The sequence below is a fragment of the Drosophila santomea genome, chromosome 2L (assembly GCF_016746245.2).
Source record: "Drosophila santomea strain STO CAGO 1482 chromosome 2L, Prin_Dsan_1.1, whole genome shotgun sequence".
In the NCBI taxonomy this organism is placed as follows: Eukaryota; Metazoa; Arthropoda; class Insecta; order Diptera; family Drosophilidae; genus Drosophila; species Drosophila santomea.
In genome coordinates this window covers 21,573,762-21,582,982 of record NC_053016.2, presented here as the reverse complement: position 1 = coordinate 21,582,982, position 9,221 = coordinate 21,573,762, and the positions used below count along the sequence as shown (strand labels likewise).

General features: G+C 39.4%; 1 long non-coding RNA gene across 1 annotated transcript; it reads right to left on the bottom strand.

Moving 5' to 3' along the window:
- Positions 1-6,482: 6,482 nt before the first annotated feature.
- Positions 6,483-8,793, bottom strand: LOC120458206. Its single transcript, XR_005617169.1, has 2 exons — positions 8,228-8,793; positions 6,483-7,262 (listed from the first exon to the last, which is right to left on the bottom strand). It is a non-coding gene; the product is annotated as an uncharacterized LOC120458206 (long non-coding RNA).
- Between the last annotated feature and the right edge of the window lie 428 nt (positions 8,794-9,221).

The window sequence follows — 9,221 nt, the reverse complement described above, 5'->3', positions numbered from 1 at the left end:
CTGGTGCACCTGAGTCGTGAATAATGCGACCCGTTTCGGATTACCATTAGAAATCGGCCCACCCGAAAGTACTTTCTTGACTCAGAAGCAAATATTTTATCAGCCTTGTTTGGTTTATTTGGTCTTGGTAAAATGTCAGCCCCGATCAATATATCAATTTGAGAGCTCTCAAAAAAGCTCCAGCGGAGAGTGGGCAGGGCCTTGAAAGTATTCCGGGGGATCGTATAGGAGGGCAGTTTGCCTGCTAGTTCCAGAAGGAAGTACGCCGCGGTGTCTACTTGTAGACCTGTCTTATTCTGAGAGCGGATGCGGAGATGACACAGCTTTGAGGACTTGGCGGAGACAGAATGATATAGCCCGGAGACTTAAGTCTTTGTGTTACGGAATGGCAACCTAACCTAGTCCATTAAAGCACATGCTCGGTAGTTCGTTCCCATATGACACACGGCACTGATTGCCGGGCTTAGTAGAACGGCTGACGTGCTGGAAGCGATGCATTTCTGCTGAAGGGTCTCGAAGGACGAGATTGCTGTGTAGGGGGCGAGGAGGTTGAAGAACTCGCATCGGGGGGGCTGCGAGGGGTGCTGTATGTGCTCGTGAAGTCACAATTTAGACAGAGCTCCTTCTTTTTGATGTATCCGGAACGCACGTCAACTGACATTTGGAGAAAGCGCGGGTACAACCCGGATCCTTCTCCTTGAAGCATAAGTAACACCCTTTCTGAGTAGTACTGACCTTTGTCTCGAAAGGTTGGAGTTTTTTTTTGTACGGCCTGACTCGGTTTCATATCCTCGATGGCCTCTAATTTCCGATACCTTTCGCTAAGGAAGGTGTTCATTTCATCCCAAGCTGGAATTTTCGATTTGGACGTTAAGGACTGTTCCCATAAGAAGAGGGTCAGCTTTGACAGATATCCCGCGCAGAGGAAAGTCAACAGTTGTCAGTGGATACGTGAGAATGAGCTAGCGCGGTTAAGCACCCCTGAATTGTGGACTGCAGCTCTTTTAGAGTATGACCAGATTCTTGGGATATCGAACTAAAGGTGAAGAGGTACTTGAGTTGGCTGTTGACTAACAGTCGATTGTTTTGAAACCGATATTGAAGCACTTCCCACGCCGAAGCGAACCCCTCATTCGTAAGAGGGGATTTGGATACGATTGCTTTTGCCTCGTCGCTTGTCTTTGTGATTAGATGAAACAGCTTCTCCACCGGTGTCAGCCAGGGTTTGTTAATATAAATTGCCGTGAATAGATCCCGGAAAGTGGGCCATCAAAAGTAGTCGCCATCGAACACTTCCGTATCGCAAGAAGGCAAGCGGCAACCGGACGAAATTAGCCACTAAGGGTGCTTGCGTGACTTGAGGCGTTGCTGTGTCAGTAGTTTCGCTAATTTGTGCTGCGCATGACTTGTATACTGAGTAGCAGTAGTCATATTTGGCCTGGTGAAAAGGGCAATGTGCCCAGGGATCCTTCTAGGGCTATGAGGTCCGAGCATGTTTCGTACTCCCTTTCCACTCTTTCCCATAAGGCAGACGAACTTGCATCGTATATGGGGACGGAGAAGATTGATCAGGACTGTTGATCTTGGCTTCGAAGAGGCTTATGCGATCGCTGACGGCAATGAATTTGTGCAACGCTGCGATTGCGGCTGATGGCTGCTCTGAGTACTCCAACTGTTTGATGCTAGATTGAGTAACCCTTAGGAATTTAGTCCCAACTGCGGAAAGATTTTCGGGGTTTTTCGACGCTTTCGTCGGAATATGACAATTCTTGGAGTTGTCTTTGAACTGCTCGATGGAAGGTTCCTTCCTTTCGGAGTGGATATCGCGGCTCTGCCTTTTGGACTGCGAAACACAAATAATACAAAACAAGCACGCTAAAAAAAAAACTAAAAAAGCTGATAACTCGGGACGGAAATATTAAATAATAATCGAGAAATATTTAGGTTGGTTGGATTTTGTCATTAGGAACCGAAGAAAAACTTAAAGACCAATTCGGGGAAAAAACCGCCAAAAATGTCCGAAAATTGGCAAATAATATATTGAAAAACTTTTACAAACTTGGCGTTAATTAAAGAATTATTTGGATAGGTTTTAAATTTTTTGTTTTCGGAATTGTTTTATTTTATTTTTTTTTTGTTTCGATTGGAGGGTATCGTCTCGTCGGCATTGTGTGCCTGCTATTTCACTTAAAGAGGTATGTGTGTGTGCCGATATGAGTGCACCTGCTGAAGAGCAAAGAGGAGACGAGAGAACTTGAAGTTGCAGTATGTAAATCACGTATGTATGTAAATTAAAACAAAAGAGAACGCTATAATCGAGTTCCCCGACTATCTGATACCCGTTACTCAGCTATTGGAAGTGCGAAGGAGAGACTTCAACACCGACAGCTTTTAGAGGTTTGTGGGCGTTACAGTGGGCGTGCCAAAAACTTTTTTGGCAAATCGATAGAAATTTACAAGACTAATACAAAAATAAAAAAATTTCAAAACATTTTTCAAAAGTGTGGACGTGTCAGCTTGGGGTGGTTTGTGGGCTTTATAGTGCGCGTGGCAAAAAGTTTATTTGGAAATCGAGAGATATTTACAAGACTAATAAAAATGTGAAAAAATATGAAAATATTTTTCAAAAGTGTGGGCGTGGGACGGTTTGTGGGCGGTAGAGTGGTCGTGTCAAACTACTTTTTTTGCAAATCAATAGCTTTTTAACAGACTAATAAAAAAATGAAAAAATATGGGCGTGGCAACATAAATCCACAAACTTGCGCTGCGTATATATCTCTGGAGTCTGCATGCTTAATCTCAACTTTCTAGCCTTTATAGTGTGAGGAGTCTTAAAACTCCCCACATATCCGGGTGCAGAAGATCTGCATAGCAACAGCGAAGACGGTTGGAATGCGAAAAGTCAAGGGCGGTCAGGTCAAACTGTAAACAATGGACCTTGGACCCCGGCAAAGCGGAGAGACCATGAACTAACCGTACCGCGCTGGACCTTAAACTCAAACCGGCCAAGGGAGCAAAGGTCGAACGGTAACGGTATGGACTTTGTACAAGCACATAGAGGACACACCGGGAACTAATGGGACATGAGTTGGACCTTGTACCCGTGTGAGCCGTTCGCAAAAAGAAAAATAACAGGATTCACGCGGGCTATAAAACAGACGGCGCAGGCGCAGCTCGGGACAGTCAGTGAAGAAAGTGCCCGAAGAGTATCATAGTCGATCAGTGAAAGTACAGCGGAATAGTGAACAAGTGAAGTACGCAGAACAAGACCCAGAACAAGTTAAAGTACAAGCGAGCGTCGAAGCGGCATCCGAAAAGGATCTCCGCAAGCAAGAACAAGCGAAGGACAAGCAATCACCAGGACCTAGCGTGGTCAGAAAGGGACGGTGGAGTCTTTGCTCGCAAAGGTGGTTCGGGGAGGAGCGTTAGCTTGTCTCACAGACGATACACCCTGCCCCATAACATCCTAAGCCCCGGCCGAGCCCGCAGGTTGGTCCTTTGGCAAGAGCGACGAGTGCCTCGGCAAAGGTGGTTCGGGGAGAAGCTCTAGCTTAACTTCAATGTTGAACACTTCACATGTTGAACATGTGTTTGCGCAATAGCTGGTGTCCTGCGACTTGAATTTATGTTTTATAAACTTGTATATGGAATTACCGCTCAGCGCAGAATTGCGCGGGAGAAAAAATATATGTATGTACGAGGAGCGGAAAAAAGACAATATTTTTGATTAAATGTAATGTATATCAAAACAAAATATTTATTTATTTTTTGGAACGTAGGGTTTTTTTTTAATTTCGATTTTTACTTTATTTGTTTTTGTATCTTAATATGTTAAGTTCGTGTGGATAAATTTGATTTATATCCATTTAATATTAAAATTTAATTTAATTATAAAATTTATGCTATGTTTATATAAATTCGGTTAAACGTTTAATTTCAATTATTTGTGTGAACATTTTTTTGGATTGGAAATTTTGGAATGTGGATTTGTAGAGGTATATAAGTTAACAACTGAAGAGAGCACCCAATATATTTGATTTAGATACTGAGTAGTTTTAATATATATATTTATATATATTGCTTTTTTATAATTTAGTCTATCACTGGTAAAATTAATGAGCCACAAGGCCAGCGATTAGGGAGGAAAGTAACTCCCCAACATAACCATCCTAAGAAGATATATTACATCCGAGTTGCAGTTGCACTGCAAGAAGTCACGGATTTCCGTGACGGCCAGTGATCGTCGTCGTTTCGCCGTTGGTGCTGTTGTCCCAAAAAAAAAATTCGTCGCTCACTGCACTTCACTTTTCTTTATCTCGCTGGTCGGTTTAATACTAATTTTAGATCTAACAAAAGAGTACCGCGGGACCGCGGAGTGGTGAATTTGCCGGCTGGAAGAAGGAAGAGCGAGAAAAGAGCAAAGCGAAAGATCGTGCGCAAGCCGCTGGCTTGAACACTTATCTAACTAAAATTTAATATTGGATCTACAAAGACATTCGAGTACTTTTCTAAGATATTGAATGTGCTCTTCTAAAGATGTTGATCAGATATCAATAGCAGCAAATGTTGTCAAGATCGGCAGCTAGAGATTCCGAAAGGTTAGCATTGGTTTCACAACCAGGAATTCCACCTGTCCCAATTAGTTTACCACTACAAGGGAATATTTAGTCCCTACTCGTAGAGTAAAAGAGTATACTACATTAAAAAGTATGTAACAGGTAGAAGGAAGCGTTTCGATCATATAAAGTGTATATACTCTTGATCAGGATCAATAGCCGAGTCGATCTGGCCATGTTCGTCTGCCCTACCGTCTGTCTGTCCGTCCGTATGAACGCTGAGATCTCAGGAACTACAAAAGCTAGAAAGTTGAGATAAAACATACAGACTCCAGAGACATAGAAGTTTGTCGATTCATGTTGCGACCCCCACTCTAACGCCCACAAACCGCCCAAAACTGCCACGCCCACACTTTTGAAAAATGTTTTGATATTTTTTCATTTTTGTATTAGTCTTGTAAATTTTTATCGATTTGCCAAAAAACTTTTTGCCACGCCCACTGTAACGCCTACAAACCACAAAAAACTGTCAGTTTTGAAGTCTCTCCATCGCACTTCCACTAGTTGAGTAACGGGTATCATATAGTCGGGGAACTCGACTATAGCGTTCTCTCTTGTTTTTTTTTTTGTTGTTTATGTTTCGCGTCGACCGGCGAATTTTTTGTATAGTGGAGTCTATCTCGGTCGCGAAAGGGTTTTATTTAATTTTTTTTTCTTTGTAACCGTCACTGTGCAGAATTTGTTCAGCACTTAACACGAACTTAGTTTTGTTATACGAGTGTGGCGGTCCCTGTTCGGGCGTAAATTAAAAAAACGGATTATTTATTTTTAATTAAAAAAATGTTTTCTTTATTTGTGCGGTCAAAGACCGTCCGTTTTATTTGATTAATACCCTAATCTGGCCCTAAGAAAACGGTGTTGCTGGCGCCAGTCGCGGCAGAGGCCTCGTTGTGTCGCAGACGCTAGGTCAGCAATTTGGGGCAAGTGCATTATTATTATTTGTGGCGCGTATGCTCGTGTGTTCACATGTAAAACATGTGTTTGCGCAATAGCTCTTCCCACTTTATTTGACGTTTGTCAAGCGTTAAAAATACGGTAGGTCGTTAAAGCGAGGCACTCGTGTGATGGTTGATGCGCTGTTGGTTTTGTTCTGCTTAAGTTGTAGTATGACCCTCGCTTGCTTTCTTCTGCTTTAGAAACAAGCACCCGTGATATGCAGTGAAATGCCGAATAGGATTATGATCGTACTTTTATTGAAGATGGTGTCAATCTTGAGCTTATGCAATACCTTGATGTTGTTGACATGCAGGCTGTGACGTTCTGTCGTAGGGTAGTCAGGGACAGCCAGGGTCGTCCACGAAATTTATTTGTTTCAGGACAGTGGTGCTATTGAGGGATCCCCGACCCGAGTCCCAGTGATAACGCTCAAAGTTTCCACCTTTATTAGGCTTATACAGAGACGATTTATTCTAAGGCTGCAAACATAGTGCGCGCTGAGACGAAGACGAAGATGAAGACGAAGCTGAAGACGAATTGCTTGCGTTGCGAGTAAGCTAATAGGTTGCATAGTGCAAGATGAATTGGATGCGCTTTTGTTGTGTTAGTCGCAATGGATTTCTCATCGGATGATGATCTGCTAATTGAGCAGAGTTTATTTTTTAAATTAAAATTTAAAAAAGCAAATAAAATAATTCATCCCATTAATTTGGGAAGAAAAGCATTTGGCGAATTTCATCATTTGTTTGATGAGCTGCGCCAAGATGAGAAAAAATTTGTGGAGTACACCAGAATGAAAATGAGCACGTTTGATTATATTTTTAAAAAAATTGAACCATTAATCATTAAAAATTGGTCGAATTTTAATAAAACCCCAATTATGCCTGCTGAAAGGCTAATTGTGACGTTAAGGTAAGAAATTATTTTAAATATATTTAGTTTTATTAATTTTATTGATTTTAACTTTTCATTTAATTACTTGTTTATTCACTGTCTTAACTTAATTTGAGAATGTAATAATATTTCCTGATTTAACAAAAGTGCTTGGTTCCTGTGGGGATAAAGCATTATCAGAATATTGATTTGATGAAGATTCCTGTAGAGTCGGTGATGGTACAGATATCTGAATATTTTGTAAATTAAAAGAGCGCCCCATGTTGTACGCATGATTATAGACTGCTTTTTGCATTTCCATTCTGCACAAAAGCTTCGTTTGCGGATCCATTTTTTTAACGTGTGGCAATAGGCTCTCAAAAAAAGCCATGTCTTCATCGTCGGCTGGAATCTTGTTTTTTGTTTTCTGTTCTAACAGCTCCAACTTCTTTTTTTCGATGTTGAGCATTTCACCTTCTATGTTATTATGACGCCGTTTAAGATTTCTAGGAGGATGATGTGGGGTGGACGTTTGCACTTCAAACGTACTTATGTCGCTTTCTTCCTCATATTGCGGCACCTCAATATCTACACTATTAACATCTTCGCCAATATTATCTTGTACTTCATTGTTTTTTTAGCAACATAAATTTCCGGAAGACTGGCGACACTTTATCTGGTCCTTTATAAGCATCATGGACTCGAAATGACTCCATTGAGAACACATCTCGTTGACTGCATCAGGGCCAGCGTCGCCAGAACGGTTCGGTGGACATTTCCTTAATTCAGCTCGAAACGTGTCCCTCAATTGTTTCCATTTTTTTTTCAAAGTCATAGCTAAAAAATACATATTAAAATGTCATTAGTTGCATAACATTGTTTTCAATTTTTTTCTTATTTTAGATATCTCGCTACTGGCACTTCATTCATATCAATCTCTTTTAACTTTCGAATGGGTGCTTCAACGGTTCGTTCTATTGTTATACAGACATGTGAAGCTTTGTGGACAGTTTTGCAGCCTATACATATGGCTGTGCCCACAGAACAAAATTTAAGGAAAGTTGCGGATCAGTATTGGAATCTTTGGGAATTTCCAAATTGTGTTGGATCTATTGATAGAAAGCACATACGTCTCAAATGCCCAGCGAATTCAGGATCAATGTTTTATAATTATAAAAAAATTTTCTCAATAGTGCTGCAGGCAGTCGCTGACGCAAAATGTAAATTTGTTACTATCGAAGTTGGTGGTTACGGACGTCAGAGTGATGGTGGAACTTTTGCTTCCTCAGCGATTTACACAATGAAAAATTCTGGAGATATACAGTTTCCGAAGGATTCTTATTTGCCCAATACCACAATATCTTTGCCATATGTGTTGCTTGCAGATGAAGCTTATCCGCTTTTGGACTGGGTCCTTCGACCATATGCCAGAAGAAATCTAACATTGGAAAATGAATATTTTAATAGTCGTTTGTCCAGAGCGCGAAGGTGTGTGGAATGTGCATTTGGTATAATTAACTCCAAATGGAGAATATTATGGAAGCCGATTGAAACGACACCATCTAACGCAGAAATTATTGTTAAAGCAATTTGTATACTGCATAATACAATGTTAGATTTAGAAGATCTGGACACGCACATGACAGAGGGAGAAAAATTTATAAGCAACAAACCAAAAAATATATTGGAAAGTTCAAAGAAAAGAGGTCGATTCATCAGAGACACGTTTCGTACTTATGCTTGCAGCCATAGAATTTATTATTATGTATTTCATTTTGATTAAAATTAATTAAATTACTTACCATCAACATTCAATTCATTCGATACTTGTACCTAGGTACATACCTAGGTACCATTTTGTGGTATCTTTTACCTTACCTAGGTATACAAATATTATGCTACCTTTTACCTTACCTAGGTACAAATTTTTGTATACCTAGAGAATTAGGTAAGCTAGGTAAAAAGGTACTGAAATATTTGTGTTAGCTTTATTTATTACTAAATAGACTTTTTGATCATTTTCCTTTGAACAAAATAATCAAACTCCACAATAATAATAATAAGCTGATTCCACCATAGGAAATTATTTATGTTTCGATTCTAATTTCACAATTTCCCACGCAAATGCTGTTCGGTTATTATTAGCTTAAATCAAACACTCATATTTGATCATACCCTAACAATTTGTGAAAGAACCCAAAACTGTCCATAAGAGACGAAAAATGTCCGTAAAAGAAAGCTCAAAAAAAAGGAACTACCTTTTGTTTTAAATGGCCAATTTTTTAAGCCAGATGTGAATTGTGTATTGTGTGTAAATAAAGCGATTAAATTCGACGAAAATTCGAGTGGAAATTTACACAAACATCTTAAGGCAAGTATAGTATAAATATATTATATGTTCATATGTGTGTATTTCTGTGCAAGTTAAAAGTGAAGTAAAGTAAATGAAAATAAGTATAAGTTCTGTGCTTCGGGATATAAAAGTTCGTTTATACTTTTTAAATTAAAGAACATTTTATTGACAAAATCAAATTTTGTAATGTGTAAAAAGGGTATTTTCTCGGAAAATATTTAATGCGCGAAATGTGTATTTGTACATGGAAAAAAATGATTTTGTAAATAAAAGCGCAATTAAAAATAAAAAAAATAAAAAATTTGTGCTTTGATGTGTCGACGTTTTCTCTATACCAAATCAAAAATGAATGGCTACATCAATATTTATTGGAAATGGATGATATATATTGATGTAGCTATTCATTTTTACATACGCACATACAATAATTGGCGCCAAAATAT